At 43.1% G+C, this 16,932-nt stretch overlaps 1 non-coding gene across 1 annotated transcript; it reads right to left on the bottom strand.

Annotated features, from left to right (window-relative positions):
- Window positions 1–8,689: 8,689 nt before the first annotated feature.
- On the bottom strand, window positions 8,690–8,814 carry LOC114227478 (small nucleolar RNA SNORA70). The gene has a single exon (XR_003613533.2). It is a non-coding gene; the product is annotated as a small nucleolar RNA SNORA70 (small nucleolar RNA).
- Between the last annotated feature and the right edge of the window lie 8,118 nt (window positions 8,815–16,932).

Raw genomic sequence — 16,932 nt, forward strand, 5'->3', positions numbered from 1 at the left:
GCCTGAAGAAATGAATCTCTAATCACGGAAGGCCAAGCATTAGTCAACAGAGGGAGAAAGTATTTGGGAAGGCAGAATCCCATTGTTTTGCCCTGAAATTACACTCCCTTATAGTTGGCCATGCTCTTTTATAACGGCCTCTCTGACAACACGTGGGCACCAGAGGTAAGGAAAAGAAAAAAACAGAAGGTAAAGAATTGACCAGTTTCCCACAAATGGACTGAAAAGCACATGCCACTGTTCACAGGTCTTCCCCAGCTCTACTCTACACCCTACACCCTCTTTCTAGGAGGTTGCATTGATTTCTATGGTTTAAATGTGACCTGTATGCTGGCAATTCCGGATTTATCTCTTTTCTCCTGACCCTCCTCTGAGCTCCGGACTCCTCCATCCAGCGACTTACCCACCTTCTCTGCTTAGCCTTCACACAAGCATTTCAAACTGAACATGTCCAAACTTTAACTCTTTTTTTTTTTTTTTAATCTTCACCCAAGGATATTTTTTCCATTAATTTCTAGAGAGAGTGAAAGGAAAAGAGGGGAGAGGAGAGAGAGAGAGAAACATCCATGTGAGAAAAACGCATCGATTGGTTGCCTCCCGCACGCACCCCAACTGGGGCCAGGGATTGAACCTGCAACAGGTACATGCCCTTGATTAGGAATCAAACCCGAGACCCTTTGGTCTGCAGGCTGAAGCTCTAACCACTGAGCAACCGGCTAGGGCAAACTCTAACTCTTAGTCCTAGCACCAGCACCACCCAACCCCAGACTTGCCCAATGCAGTAAATGGCAACACCATATGCCAGAAACCTGGGGGTCATCCCAGACTCCCCCCCTCTTTGTAGTAGTTTCCTGTGGCTGCCATCACGTATCACCACAAACTTGGTGGCTTCAAACAACAGCACTTATTTTCTCATTGTCCTGGAGGCCAGGCACCTGGAAACAAGGTGTCAGCCAGGCCGCGCTCCCCTGGAGGCTCTAGGGGAGAATCCTTCCTTGTCTTGTCAGTCCGTCCGTCGGTCAGTCCGTCTTCTGTGGCTCCAGGAGTCCCCTGAGCTGCATCACCTCAATCTCTGCAACCGTTTTCCACTTTTCTCAGTGTCTCTCCTCTGTGTCTCTCATGAGGACACTTGTCATAGAAGTTAGGGTTTGTGTGGATAATTCAGGATGATGTCATTTGGAGGTCCTTAACTTGATTACATCTGCAAAGACATTTTTTCCAAATAAGGTCACATTCTCAGGCTCCGGGGATTAAGACATGGATGTATCTTTTTGGGGCCGTCCTTCAATCCACTAAAGTCTCTATTACTCCTCATAGCCAACCCATCCATAAGCCCTGGAGAAGTTACCTTTATTTATTTATTTTATTATTATTATTATTTTTTAAATTTCTTTATTGATTAAGGTGTCACATATTTGTCCTCATCCCCCCATTCCCATCCCACACCCCTCCCCACGGATGCCCCAACCCCCTGTTGAACTTAACCATTGGATAGGCTCATATGCATGCACACAAGTCCTTTGGTTGATCTCTCCCTCCTCCCCCCACCCTCCCCTATCCTCCCTCTGAGGCCCGATAGTCCGATCGATGCTGGAGAAGTTACCTTTAAATTGTCTCTCTCAGCCAAGCCCCCCACATTCGTTGCTGTGAAGATGCTATGCTTCATTGCTCTCATCCCGATTCAAGTTGCCTCTGTCTCTCTTGAGCATTTCTGCCATGGCCCCTGCCAGCAGCGGTCTCCCTGCTTCCACTATAGTTAGAAAAGAGCATGGCTAACTATAAGGTAGTGTAATTTCAGGGCAAAATAGTTCATTCCCTATAGTGCAACCAAGAAGAGTGGCTTTAATGTATATCAATTAATTATGTATATAAATAAAATCAGGCCAAATCACTTACCTGCTTAAAAACCTCCAATGCACTTACAAGTCCCTTTGCACTTAGAACACATTCCGGTGTTACCCAGCCCCAGCTCCCTTCCCCAGCCTCTCCTCCAGCCCCTCATGCTAACAGTGTTCTAGCCACATGGACCTCCTACTAGTTGTTCAGAGAAGTTGTCTCTGGCTGACCTGTGTGAGAATGCATTCGCTGCTACTCTCTAACACAGCACCCTGTCCATGACTGCCAAAGCATTTCTCAATAGGGAATTCATTTACCAATTTATCCCCCAGCTCTTCACAGTAGACATGTGTGGGTTTTTTTTATTTTTATTTTTTTTATTGATTTCAGAGAGGAAGGGAGAGGGAGAGCGATAGAAACATCAATGATGAGAGAGGATCACTGATGGGCTGCCTCCTGCAAGCCCCCACCGGGGATCTAGCCCGCATCCTACATGTGCCCTGACCGGGGATCAAACCGTGATCTCCTGAGCTACAGCTGCTGAGTTCTCCACACTAGATTGAACCTGCCTGTAAGTAGGGACAACACCCCCAGTGCCCAGCTGAGCACAGCACATTGTAGATGCCCAATGAGCCTTTGTTAAACAAATGACTGAGTTAACTAATCAATGGTTCCCATTGACGATGGAATTAAGAAGAAACTTTGCCTGGTATTCCAGGTCTCTGGCCTCTAGTCCTCACCCACCACCTATCCTGCCTCATATGCCACTTCTCCTCCACAGGAAGCTTTAGCTCCTGCAAATTCCGTCTTCTTACCTCCCTCCCCTCTTTGACGTATGCCATTTTCTCCTTTTGGAATGTCTATCCTCTCTTTTTGCTTACCACTTCTTGTTGCTTTTCTATGCCCAGTTCACATCTCTCCTCCTCCAGGAAGCCCTCTGTCATCACTCCACCTACATTATTCTTTCCCACCTCTCTGCTCTCTCCTAAGCTGCTGTGCACCACAATATCACCGCCTCAGGTGATCCTCACTTACACTTCCAACTGGGCCAAAAGATGCAAGAGCAACTTTCTGTCTCACCCTTCTTTGAATTGTCCTTGATGGAATGGAGACAATGAAATATCCTGGAAACTAGCCACTGGCTATTTTCTAGTCTCAGTTCTGCCTACAACTAGCATATGACGTCAAGCACTTTAGCTCACCTCTGGAGTATATTTTCTTCTGGAGTTTTATTTTTCACGTGTAAAATAAAGTGCTTATGCCCGGCTGGCGTGGCTCAGTGGTTGAGCATCAACCTATAAACCAGGAGGTCCCGGTTCGATTCCCAGTCAGGGCACAGGCCTGGTTTGCGGGTTTGATCCCCAGTGTGGGGCGTGCAGGAGGCAGCTGATCCATAATTCTCTCTTATCATTGATGTTTCTGCCCTCTCCCTTCCTCTCTGAAATCAATAAAAATACATATTTAAAAAATAAAGTGCTTAGACCATATTGCTTTTAAGGCTCTTCTAGCTCTAAAATGCCAAGACTTTAATAATCAATCAATTTTAACAAATCTATTTCAGAAATGGGTATAGAGATTAAGTTAGTTGTTATATAAAGAATTTAGATATTAAGAATGAAGTCTCTGGCACTTAGAAAATACCCAATAAATGAGTTGCTGATTGGTTCTATTTTTTTTTTCCTCCCAACAAGAAAACTGAGGTTCAGTAATTTGAACAAAGTAACCCAAGGTTAACAGTGAGTAATGACAAAACCCAGGTCCTTCAGCTTAAAAAACCCACACTGGCCCTGGCTGGTTTGGCTCAGTGGATAGAGCGTCAGCCTGTGGGCCAGAGGGTCCCAGGTTCGATTCCAGTCAAGGGCACGTGCCCGGGGTTGCAGGCTCAATCCCCAGTAGGAGGCGTGCAGGAGTCAGCCAATCAAAGATTCTCTCTCATCATTGATGTTTCTATCTCTCTCTCCCTCTCCCTTCTTCTCTGAAACCAATAAAAATATATATTTTTAGAAACCCACACTGTCCCCCTGCCTCTGTGATAATAACAATCACCTTATATACAGGGATTTTACTTCATATCTGTTTTCATAACTATTATCTCATTTCATCCTCATACCTATTCTGTTAATCAGGTAGTATTATACCAATTTTACACAGAAGGAAAGTGAGGTTCAGAGGGGTTACATCATGTGCTGAAAGTTGTACACCAGTAGGGAGCTAAATTAGGACTGAACCCCAGATTTTAGACTCAAAACCTTAGTTATTTCTAATATGCCATGGGCACTACAGCAAAGACAATTAGTGAAAGAGGCTTTTAAAGATCACATTTCTGCCAATAAAATTCTGCGCTAAAAGTGCACCAGTGGTTGCTTCTTATAAACTTAGAAAACCTAAGAACAATATTTACTGGATTTAAATAATATTTTTACATGTAGGTGATTTTTCTGCTATCCCACTTTAGTGTTCTTCCAAAACCATCCAGGGCTCAGTGCAGTTCCTATTAATACTAATGGGAATCGCACACCCTCGTTTTTCACACAAAACACACCTAAAGCACTCAGCCAGGCAAGAGGCAGAAATGTGTGTTGTCACATAAACAGACAAACTGCTGCCCACTGGCACTGTCTGCTGGAAGCGTCCTAACTTAAACCATTTCCCCCCCCCTAAACATATTTTGAAGTGTGAAGAGATCCAAAAGGAGATGCATTTCAGGATCCATCCCAAATCCAAAGGAGAGGCTGGAAAGCTTTTATGGTTTGAGTTTGGTTTAGTTTTTGTTTTTTTAAGCTAAACGTGATTTTTAAAAAGATTTTTAATTGATTTTGAGAGAGAGAGGAAGGGAGAGGGAGAGAGAGAAACTTCAATGTGAGAGGGCAACATTGATCAGCTGCCTCCTGCAAACATAAGGGATTAGTACTATCACTGCCCACTGAGGAGAACTTCAGATCAACGCTCCCATTTGTGAAGTATGGTATGTGTGCATGTCCTGCCACCTAGTGGCCACACAAAGAAGTCACCTTTAACTGATCCTGGTATTAAAATCAATGAAGTGAAACTTAATATTTTTAGAACTTGGAACCAATTCTCTTAATCTATCCAACTTCTTATAATCTTTACTGACTCTGTCAATATTGTATCACTAATGCAGCAGAGAAACTAACAGCAGTGGGGGAGACAGGCAACCAATGAATAAATATGAAATATGTTAGTTGATGATGAATTCTGTGAAGAACAACAAAGCCGAGTAGGGATAGTTGAGAGTGACTGGCCAGGTGGGGTGAGTTCCACTGCAGACAGGGTTGTCAGGGAAGGCCTCTCAATAAAAGACCTGAAGGAAGTGAAGGGGCAAAGCATGCTGACATTTGGGGGGCAAGAGTAGTTTAGGCCAGTGGTCGGCAAACTCATTAGTCAACAGAGCCAAATATCAACAGTACAACTATTGAAATTTCTTTTGAGAGCCAAATTTTTTAAACTTAAACTTCTTCTAACAACCCTTCTTCAAAATAGACTTGCACAGGCCGTGGTATTTTGTGGAAGAGCCACACTCAAGGGGCCAAAGAGCGGCATGTGGCTTGCGAGCCGCAGTTTGCCGACCACTGGTTGAGGCCAAGGAAACAGCAAAGAGGCCACTGGAGCAGAAAGGAAAGGGGTGGCAAGGTCAGAGAGGTGGTGGGGGTACCAGGTCAGTACAAGTCATGGTTAGAAACTCACACTTGACATTGGGATCTCTCGGTGAGAGAAGGGAAGGCACTGGCGGGTTTTGAGCAGTGGAATGACCTAACAGTTCTGAGTAACTCTCTAAGGAACAAGATAAAATACCAAATAACCTGACAGACAAGTTTAATGGAATGCCTGGGGAGAAATAGTTCCCATAAGAATGTAAATTTTCAGAAGATTTATGAAAACAGCTCTTTGAAGGGAACTCACAGGAAGGATTATAGAGGAAGAATGCATAGCGTCTTTACACTGAAACAGGTTAAGTCAGACAAGCCAAAGCTATTTTTACTCAACATTGTGTTTTTATTTTTAAAAAACTTTCATAACAATGGTGCATACATCCTCAAGGCACTCTTCAACGAAGAAATTAATATTTACTAAATGTCCAGGTTACCTGAAGCGGTCGATATGTTTTACAAGACAGGGTTCTAACCTGAAAATACATCTGCGGAGATAAAACACATGCACATAAAAGATAACAATATAAATTGTGAAGGAAAGGCCATGCAGCATTTAGGAGAAGGGGCTGTGCTAATGCAGGAGCCACAGAGTGACACCCGTCCATCAGGAACTGAGGCAGAAAAACAGGGCAAGGGCAAGGGCAAGAGAGGTGGCCTGGGTCTAGGACAAAATCTAAGAAAGTCACAATGCTATGCCTGCGGTAATAGACTCACAGAATTTTAGAACTAGAAGAAATTCACCACAAGAGAGAAAAATGTAACTAGGTAAGGTGACAGATGATAACTAGACTTATTGTGGTGATCATTTTGCAATATATTGAATTACAAATATTGAATCATTGCCCTGGCCAGGTAGCTCAGTTGGTTGGAGCATTATCCTGATACTCCAAGGTTGTGGGTTTGGTCCCCTGTCAGAGCACATACAAGAATCAACCAATGAATGTATAAATAAGTGGAACAATAAATTGATCTCTCTCTCTCTCTCTCCTTCTCCCCCACGCCCTACTCTCTCTCTCAAAAAAAAAAAAAAAAAAAGTCAATAAAAAATAAAACAGCCCGGCCATTGTGGCTCAGTGTGGTTGAACGTTAACCTAGGAACCAAGAGGTGGTGGTTCGATTCCTGGTCAGGGCACATGCCCAGGTTGTGGGCATGTAGGAGGCAGCCGATTGATGATGTTCTTCTCTCATCGATGTTTCTATCTCTCTATCCCTCTCCCTTCTTCTCTCTCTCTAAAAATCAATAAAAACGTATTTTAAAAAAGCACAAATATTGAATCATTATGTGTACAGCTGAAACTAATATAATGTTATGCGTCAATTATATCTCAATTTAGAAAGAAAAGAATTGGAAGTAAAGTTAAAGATAGTTAAAGTCAGAGCTCTTGTTTTACAAAAGAGGAAAATTAGATTAATCAAATTTCCGCTGGTTGGTGACAGAGCTGAACCAAAAACAAGGGCTCCTGAGTTTTAGCCCATTGCTTTTGGGTATCACCACCAGGAAAATGACAGTGAGCCTATGGAATTCTTAACTTTATTAACCAGGTTGGAATGGAGCCTCGTGGTTAGAAGAGGATGCAGGCCTAGGAGCTAGATGGTCAGCAAGGTGGGAAGAATCCAATAGGTGTGACACCATGGAAACTGGTTCCTGCCTCCACTTCCTGGAACAGAGCTCCTGCAACCCTTGTAATCTCCTTAGGACCTAAGTGATGAGAGCTCTAGGAGCATCTTTTGTTCTCAAATTATTCTTTAACCCTGGCTCCCCACCCAAGGCTCCTGAAACCCTTGTAATTTCCTGGGTGATAGGAATGTCTTTGTTCTACTGAGGCTCCTGGATGAGGACTGATCACTGGAAAAAGCAAGCCAAGCTTAGAAGTTTAGAATTTTCAACGCGCCACCTCCCCACCCCCTGCTTTCTCTTGAGAAGGAAAGGGGGCTAAAAATGGAGTTAATGATCAATCATGCCTGTGGATGAAGACTCCATAAAAATCCCCAGAGTTCAGGTAACTTCCAGGCTGGTGAACACCTGGAGGTGCTGGGAGAGTGGTGTGGCTGGAGGCACGAAAGCTCTGAGCCACTCCCTCAGCCCTGGCCCTAGGCATCTGTCATCCAATGTTCACCTGCCTCCTTTATCATATCCTTTTACAATAAACCAGGAAAGGCAAGTACATTTTTCCCTGAGTTCTGTGAGTCACTTTAGCGAATTAATCGAACCTGAAGCGGGGGTGTGAGAAGCTCCCATTTATAGCCAGTTGGTCAGAAGCACAAGTAAAAACCTGGGCTTGCGACTGGCATCTGAAGTGGAACTGAGCCCACAACCTGTCGAATCTAATGCTGGTCTGGTAGTGAGACAGGCCACCAAGCCAGGACAAGTGGAATGGGGAAACTAAGGCAGGTGGTGTCCAAACGGGCAGATACAGAAGGTCCCCTCCCTAGAGATAACATCTAGGCCTCAGTTGTATTTCAGCTCCAGACCCAGAAAAGCAGCAAAACCAGGGGGTGACACCAGGACCAGCTGCGATGACTGACAACCCGCTGCCCTAACACTGACCAATCAGTGGAGACCACGACCCTGAAGGAGCACACCTAGAAAACTGATGCATATTCTGCTAAAACCTTCCCCCGAGAACTCCCCTAAGATTTCTGCCTGCAAGGGAGGGATAAAAGCCTCAAGACAAAGGACCCAGCTCTCACTCTTCCTCTGGGGACCCGTTCCCCGCCCACCCCCACCATCTTCATTCCCCTCTTCTTCCCCCACCGGCATGCATCTCCTAAACTCTAAGGGGCCCACGGGACTTGCAACCCAGGGGAGCAATGGGCAGCCCCAGGCAAGGCCCCCTTTCTCTGACTTCCCAGAGAGCTAGGGCAGCCCAGCTCAGGCTCTCCTGTTGCGCCTACGCCAGGGGTGGGGAACTTTTTTCCTGCCAAGGGTATACCTGTCACTTTTGTTCTAGAAGGAAATTGATTTTGTTTTTATTTTCTTCCAGGTTTATTGAGACATAATTGACAGATAACATTGCCCAAGTTTAAGGTGAATCACATAACGAGCTGACATGTTCTATATGCTGCAAAAGGATTACCAACAGTACGTTTAGTTGAGATCCATCCCCTCACCTGGTTACAATTTTTTTTTTTTAATCTAGATTGGGGCAGCATGAGTTCAGACACGATTGTCCACCAGAAAGGGCTGTATCCAAGGTCCCTTATGGCAACCCATACTAGCAACAGGTTGCGTACACTACCAAGGATGCTGCTGTTTGCAGCCATTGCACACCAGGCCCCCATACAAATTTTTTTTGTGTGTGTGAAGAAAGCTTTTAAAATCTACTCTCTTCTGAGTCTGTTTCTCTAAACTTCTCAACCACTCGGTCGGCTCCCGAAACTTTAAGAAGCCCTTTTACTGTTTAGATTGGCGAGGGGGGGATTCTGTTCTTCCCTATTGGAGGACTAACTGATGCAGTGAGTGTGTTGGTGGTAAGTGGAAGCGAATAGTGGCACCCAGACTCCATTGTTCACTTTAAGCACATCGCCGTTTCCATTGATGTGGCGCCTGGTTAAGAGCCATACAGAGTATCATGTGCTATAATCAAAATTTAAATATTTGGTCTTTTTCCTGTTCCTAGCAGAGCTTCTAAAACGCTGGGGATTTCCTGAGCCATGAGGGTGATAGGTGTGGCTTTTGTTATTCAAAAGCCCCCTTGCAACCACACCTGAGATTATGCCAATTGGTGAACCAGGGTGAGGCCCTTTGATAGGCTCTGAATGGGACTCAATGGGAGCTTGTCACCAGAAAGACCAAACACTTAATTAGAGGTTTGGAACTTTCAGCTCCACCCCGACCTCTAGGGAGGGGAGGGGGTCCAGAGGTTAAATTCCTTAAAAACTCGTGGGGGAGGAGAGAGAGAATCGGAATGCTTCCGGGGCGGTGAACACGTGGAGGTGATGAGATGGTGTCCGACGGGAGAGGGCATGGGAGCTCTGCGCCCCCTGGCCTCTGCCCACTTCCACGTGGCTGTTCCTGAGTTGCATCCTTTATCATGAACCTTGAAAGGTAAGTACAGTGTTTTCGGGTTTTTTTTTTTTTTTTTTTTAGTTGTGTGAATTGTTACAGCAAGAACCCAAGGAGGGGGTCTTGGGAACCCCCAAATTTGTAGTCTGTCAGGCAGAAGTGTGGGTAGCCTGAGCACTCCATGTGCAGCTGGCACCTAATAGGGGCAGGCTTGTGGGACTGAGCCCTTAATCTGTGGGGTCTGTGTTAACTCCCCGAAGTCAGTGTCAGAATTTAATTAAATTATGGGAAATCCAGTTGCTGTTGAAGAATTGGTTGTTCGTGTCAGAAAAACCACACAGTGTATTATCTAGTTTGACTTTAAAAGCTTCCTGCAAATAAGACATATTAAAAGTAAGCCCTGGCCAGCGTGGCTCGGTTGGAGCATCATCCGTTGCACCAAAGGGTCTTGGCTTCAATTCCCTGCCAGGGCACATACCCAGCTGGTGGGCTTGGTCCCCAGTCAGAGCACGTGCGGGAGGCAGCCAATTGATGTTTCTCTCTCACATCCATATTCCTCTCTCTCTCCCTTTCTCCCTTTCTCTCTCTCTAAAACCAATATCAGTAATAATAATAAAGCTGGGGTGATGAACACAAATATAATATACAGGAGATGTACTGTAGAATTGTAAGTAATAATAAGGCAAATAGACGCTTAAAAATACTTGGAGACATACTTTATCATTTGTTTAGAAATTTCAATGGGTTTTGAAACTATTTCTTAAAAACATTAAAAAATGCATAATCTCCCAGTTAGTTCACAAAACATTAACTGACACATCAGGAAAGAAGGTTACTAGCCAGATTTTAACAAAAACTTTGCAAAATTGGTGGGTTGAATTACCGAATGAGTATCAAGATGTCATAAATATAAGCAATAGTGTATTTCCATTGGAATCTGTGTACCACAATGAGATATCTTTATTAGCTAGGACTTCATTAAAACCAAATACCAAAATAAACTGAACTAGGTCTTTAAATTGTCATATCACAAAGTGTTGAAGCATTATTTTTTAAAATAGCAAATATGTGTATGTGCATTGCTTTTACCATATCACTCATTGCATATTGTGGGTGTATACTAACATTTTTTTACTAATGAGGTAGTTGGCCACAATCTTGGATTGGTCTAGGCCGGGGTTTTCCAAAGTGTTGTCTATGGATCTCTGCATCAGAATTCTCCAGGGTGCCCCTTAAATGCTGTTTCCTGAGCCTTGTGTTCAGGGCATAACTAGTGAAAGGGACCTGGCCCTGAGGGGGTCCCCCCAGGGCCAGCGGGTAGTATGCGAGTTCCTGATTTAGTGCAGAAAAAATTTCACAATGCGAGTCCAGGTGAATTTTAGAGGATGTTTATTAAAGCTGGGGACAGTGAAACAAGGAAGGGCTGGGAAATGGCCTAGGCCGCTCTTCTTGGCTCACTGAGAAGTCAGAGAAAAGGGGAGGGGGTTTGGGGACAGGTTCCGGGGTTTGCCTGGGATGAACTGCTGCTGCTCATTGCTGCCCTGGCTGTAAGCCTTGTAGGGTCTCTGAGAGTTTAGGAGATGCATCCCAGCGGGAGAAGAATCGGGGAAGGTGTGGGGCAAATGGGGGGCTTGCTCCTGGGAGGAAGAGGCTGGGGGTTTAAGGGAGGTCTTAGGGGAGGATTTCAATATAGCATTCATCAGCTTTATGCTGATGTACCAAAATGAGGTTTATTCTCATAATTTCATCTTTGAGTGTGGTTGGCAAATGTCACTGATTGGGTTTCTGCTATCTGTCCCCCTGAGGAGGTTGATTTAAACTATTTACCTTCTGGTTGGGGAGGGAAAGTGCTAATCAAGCACTCTTTTAAAGATTTATCTTTATTGTTGAAAGTATTACAGATGTCCCCTTTCTTCTCCCATTGAGCTCCTCCCCTCGCTTCCTCAACCTCCCCAGGCCTTCACCGCCCATCGTCTGTACCCATGGGTTACGCATATGTGCATATAAGTGCTTTCGTTAATTTCTTCCGGCCCTTCCCCGCTTCCCTCTGAAATACATCAGTCTGTTGCTTGCATCAATGTCCCTGGTTCTATTTTGTTCGTCTGTTTTTGTTCATGAGATTCCACATATAAGTGAAATCATGTAATACTTGTCTTTCTCTGACTGGCTTATTTCCCTTAGCACAAACCATTTTCTCTTAAATGTCCCTGGTTTAGGGAAGATAGGATTTACTAGATGGCTGCAACTGCTTGGCATTCTGATTTTTCCAGAGGGTTGCAAACTGCTGTATACTAGGTGTACTGGTTAATGATGCGGATTTTTTTCAATAGATGGGGTTTCACATGTGTTGATATGTATGCGCTTTACTATGTATGCTACTTTGTTGTATTGACAACAAGCTTCAAAATTTCATATGTCAAATTTTCTGAAAGGTGTTAACATCATCGATATTTTTAAGGTTAAAAATGTTGAATTTCATGCCCCCCCAAAAAGAGCATTTGCGGGAAGTTTTAATTCATTACTCTATTTTGAAGAAAAAGTCATCGTATACTTCGGTAAGTTTATGGTGAACATGCTCCATCTCAAGATAGTCATCAACCGGTTAAAAATTCGGATTCATTACTGACTGGTTAATAATTCGGATTTTGTAATCAAATAAAACACGATAATTTCAAGAGAAACATCAAAAGTGCTTTATTCAAAGTAATGTCCGTCACTAGCACTTTCCTTCAAAATAAAGTAATGAATTAAAGCTTCCCGCAAATGCTCCTTTTTTGGCATGAAATTCGACATTTTTTAAGCGTAAAAATATCTATGATGTTAACACCTTCAGAAAATTTGACATATGAAGTTTTGAAGCTTGTTGTCAATACAACAAAATAGCATACATATCAAATTGCATATATATCAACATATGTGTAACCTAAGGTGACCAGATTTTAACATTGGTAAAGCAGGACACCATTGACCGGTGTGTGTGTGTGTGTGTGTGTGGGTGGGGGGGGTTCTTTTTTTTAAAATATATTTTATTGATTTTTTACAGAGAGGAAGAGAGAGGGATAGAGAGTTAGAAACATCGATGAGAGAGAAACATCCATCAGCTGCCTCTTGCATACCCCCTACTGGGGATGTGCCCGCAACCAAGGTACATGCCCTTGACCGGAATCGAACCTGGGACCCTTGAGTCAGCAGGCCGATGCTCTGTCCACTGAGCCAAACCGGTTTCGGCCTGGGGAGTGGGGGGGGGGGGGGGGTTCTTGATTAAAAATTTGGTCTATATTGTAATCGCTTTTGGTTTTTTTAATAAAAGGAAATTCACTTCTTAGATCATCATTGAATTTGCATCCTCTTTTCTTACTCATTATGTTAAAAATCTAAAAAAAAATAATTTAAAATTATATTATAAATTATTATATACATATTGCTTAAAAACACAGTAAGTAGGTACATAATTACATGAACATATTGTATTATTTTTCCTCTGAATTTGCCGTAACGTTAAGTCGTAAGTGTCACTTTCAAGGCCGGCGCTAGACTTTTTGCCGCCACTATAAAATATAAATAATACGAGTACTGTCTGCTAAATTCAAGAAAATTTATGTATTTATGAAATAAATAAATAAATTACTTACCTAAATTATCTGAATAGCTGATTTGTAATGACATCACTTGTTTAACTAGCTTACTAGCTCGCAGTACGATGTGTATTGACTGAGAGACAGTTACAAAATGTTTTCGTGGTTGCCAATCCCCAAAAATGCCATTGTTCATTAAGTCCAAACAGTGGTGGTCGAATTCTAACAACTGATCAACAATGCGAACTTTGATAAGCAGTTCTTGATAATCAGTTCTCAACAATTATTTGTTATTAAAGTTTAACATTATAAAATTAACAAAAATAATATAAAACTTATATCCTGGCTAAATAGCCACATGGCCGCCAAGAAACGTATGTTCTCCCGCCGTTCCCTAGCTTGTCGTGCATTCTTTCCAAAAATCGGGACTTTTTTAAAACGCCGCGGGACGCGGGACAAATTGTTAAAAATCTGGACTGTCCCGCCAAAAGCGGGACGTCTGGTCACCTTTGTGTAACCCCATCTATTCACATTAAAAGATTCACATTATTAACTGGTACACCTAGTAACTATCTGGTCTCAGTTTCCCTATTTCCGTTTGTCCTGGCTTACTGGCCTGTCTCAATATCAGCACCAAATTGAGATATTCTTTTGGGTTTAATAAGAAAAATTGAAAGATAACCAAAACGAAAAAACTGTAGGACCATGTGATTCCCTGATATTTAATGCTGTTGTCTGTGAAATATCTCCAGTCACTGGTAAAATGTTTTCTGCAAGTTGATCCATTGATCTGCAGCAATTTCAACCTAGATTTTATGCTACATCGAATTGAGTATTCATGTAAAGCCTGGCTTTATTTGATCAGTTACCTTATTTAAGCAGTTTTGTTTATTTAATGAGCTAAAGGAAGAAACTAGAAACAGAAGAATAGAAAATGAGTGAATATGTGCAGAGATGGACCTATTTGCAGGACCCTCCTTTTTGTTGTTGTTAATCCACTGATTTTTTTTTTTTCTTTTTCTCTTTTCTTTAGGGAGAGGGGAAGTGAGAGAGAAAGAAAGAGAGAAACATCACTCAAAAGAAACACATCTGATTGGTTGACTCCTGCACAAGCCCCGACCAGGGCCCAGGCCAGGGAGGAGCCTGCAACCCAGGTATGTGCTCTTGACCATAATCCAACCCAGGACCCTTTGGTCCACAGGCCATCCAAGCCAAACTCGGCTCAATGTCAAAATAATTTAAAAATTCATTTAAGTTAACTTTCTTTTTTTCCTTTACCTGAGGATATGTTTTTCATTGATTTTAGAGCGAGGGAGGGAGAGAAACTGCAATCAATACAAATTAAAAAACAAACCTAGGGAGCCGCTCTAGGGTCAAGCCTCGGGCTGACCTGTGGCAGGGCCACAAACCAGTCCCAGCCTGGAGGGCAGAGCTCTCCTAGCCTTGTGAAGCCTGACCTTGTAGCCCTCCCTAATTCCTTCCTAAGTAGCTAACGGGCTATGGAGGCGCAGCAAGTGTTGCCAAAACAAGAACATTTGTATCCATGTTAATCTTGTTATAATCAGACTGTGAAATAGACTGTGCTGTATTGGCTCTGGGTCTCTGTCTCTCCGTCAGAGGACAGCTGTCCCACCCAGCCCCAGCTTTTTCCTTCTATCTCTGTGTCTGTCTCTTTCATTTTCTCAATCCCTAGCAGCCCCTACTCAGGAACCAGACCGCTCTCTGGCCGTGCTGGATGCGGAAAAGAGAGAAATATTTATAACAAACAAAAACAACTGGAAAAGCTGCTAATAAAAATATTGACGTCAAATGCAGATCAGAAGTCAAATTTTGAAACCATGAAATTGAATAGGAAGGGAATAAGACTAGGATTACAAATTATGCCTCCTTTAAAGTGTAATGTATGTGTTACTTGACTCAAAACCTTTTTCATGCTTTGTCAACTAATAGGCCTGGTTTCTTCAAATAATTATGGAACATCCTCCCTGTCATAGTACTATTCTCTCAAAGTCGTATTTGTAATACTTTTGAGCATCTTGCTCAAAATTTACTTACTAATATCTGACTCACTAAGCAGGTCTTCCCAGGTAAACTTACCTGTAATGACATATGTATAAACACAGGTTATGCCAGTTCTTTGTTCCAACTGTCTTATTTTTCCTATTTTATGGTCATAAGTGTATGCCTCTCTGAGCAGAATAACTCACATGTGTATTAAATACATCAAATTCATCAAATAATTAATGGGTATCTGCTATATGCTAGTCACTGTTTTAGATACTTGGGATTCGTCATGGACAAAACTGATAAAAATCCCTATGGAGCTTACAGTCTAGTAGGCTAAGAAGACAATAAGTAAGATAAATGCAAACATATAGTATGCTAGTGATTAGAACTGAGGAGAAAAGTAAAGCAGAAATGGAAATAAGAAATACATGTATGTGTGTATGTATCTGATGTTTAAGTTAGGTAAGCTAACTATGCAAGATCTGAAAGAAAATGAGGGGATGAGCCAATCCACTCTGGGGCAAAAGCCTTCCCGGCAAAGGGAGCAGCTCAAGTGAAGGCCAGTGCAGAAGCACAGCTAGCGTGTTCCGGGATCAGCAAGGAGGCAAGTTTGGCCGAGTGCAGTGCACTGCATGAGTAGCAGGCAATAGGATCAAATACGATGCGGGGTGGGAGGAGAGAAGGAGCAAATGCTGTAGAGCCTTGAAGACCATTGCAAGGACACTGGGTTTTACTGTGAGGGAAAAGGGGAGCCACTGAAAAGCTGTGAGGAGTGGAGTGACATGAATTGAATGCCAAGATCATTCCTTTGCTGTTGAGGCCACAAAGGACTAAAGCAGCAGCATTGGAGATCAGTTAGACACCTGTTGCTATAAACTAGGTGAAAAATTAATACTGACTTGGACTAGTCGGGATCCTGGCTGGATAGGTTCCTTGGCTGCTGGCTTGCTTGCTTGATTGATGGATGGATTGTGGGTAGGTTTTAAAAATGTAGGCATAAAGATTTCCTGATGAACCAAACCCTTTTGGACTTAATTAGCTGAAAGATGTGAAGGATCACTGAATTTTTGGCCTAAGTGAGTTTAGGATTGTAGTTTCAGGTTACTAAGATGGAAGACTGTGGAGCAGTTAGAAAGGGGATATCCCGAGTGCATGCTTGGACAAGCTAAATAAGTTTCAGATGCTCATTAGACATCACATGGAGATATCCAGTGGTCAGTTGATGAGGCAGGATGTGTGAGTCGAGTTCAGGAAAAAGGTTCAGACTAGACATGGAAATCTGGGAGCTAGAAACAGATAAGCCTTGAGACTGGAAGTGCTCCTAAGCGTGGATCCATAGGGAGAAGGTCCAAGGACTGAGCAGGGGAGCATTCCAGCACTGAGAATGGAAGGTTAAGAAGGAACTAGCAAGAACTGACTGGGATTTAGCAACACAAAAGTAACAAATACTTTTTTAAAATATATTTTATTGATTTTTTACAGAGAGGAAGGGAGAGGGATAGAGTGTTAGAAACATCCATGAGAGAGAAATATTGATCAGCTGCCTCCCGCACCCCCCCCCCCCCGCCCACTGGGGATGTACTCGCAACCAAGGTACATGCCCTTGACCGGAATCGAACCTGGGATCCTTCAGTCCATAGGCCGACGCTCTATCCACTGAGCCAAAACGATTAGGGCAACAAATACTTTTTAAAAAAATGCTTTTATTGATTTGAGAGAGAGAGAGGAAGGGAGGGGGAGAGAGATAGAAACATGGATCGGCTGCCTACTACACACCCCCTCCTGGGAATCGAACCTGCATGTGCCCTGACTGGGAATCAAACCGATGTGTCAGCGC

This window comes from Eptesicus fuscus, chromosome 9 (assembly GCF_027574615.1).
Source record: "Eptesicus fuscus isolate TK198812 chromosome 9, DD_ASM_mEF_20220401, whole genome shotgun sequence".
Classification (NCBI taxonomy): Eukaryota; Metazoa; Chordata; class Mammalia; order Chiroptera; family Vespertilionidae; genus Eptesicus; species Eptesicus fuscus.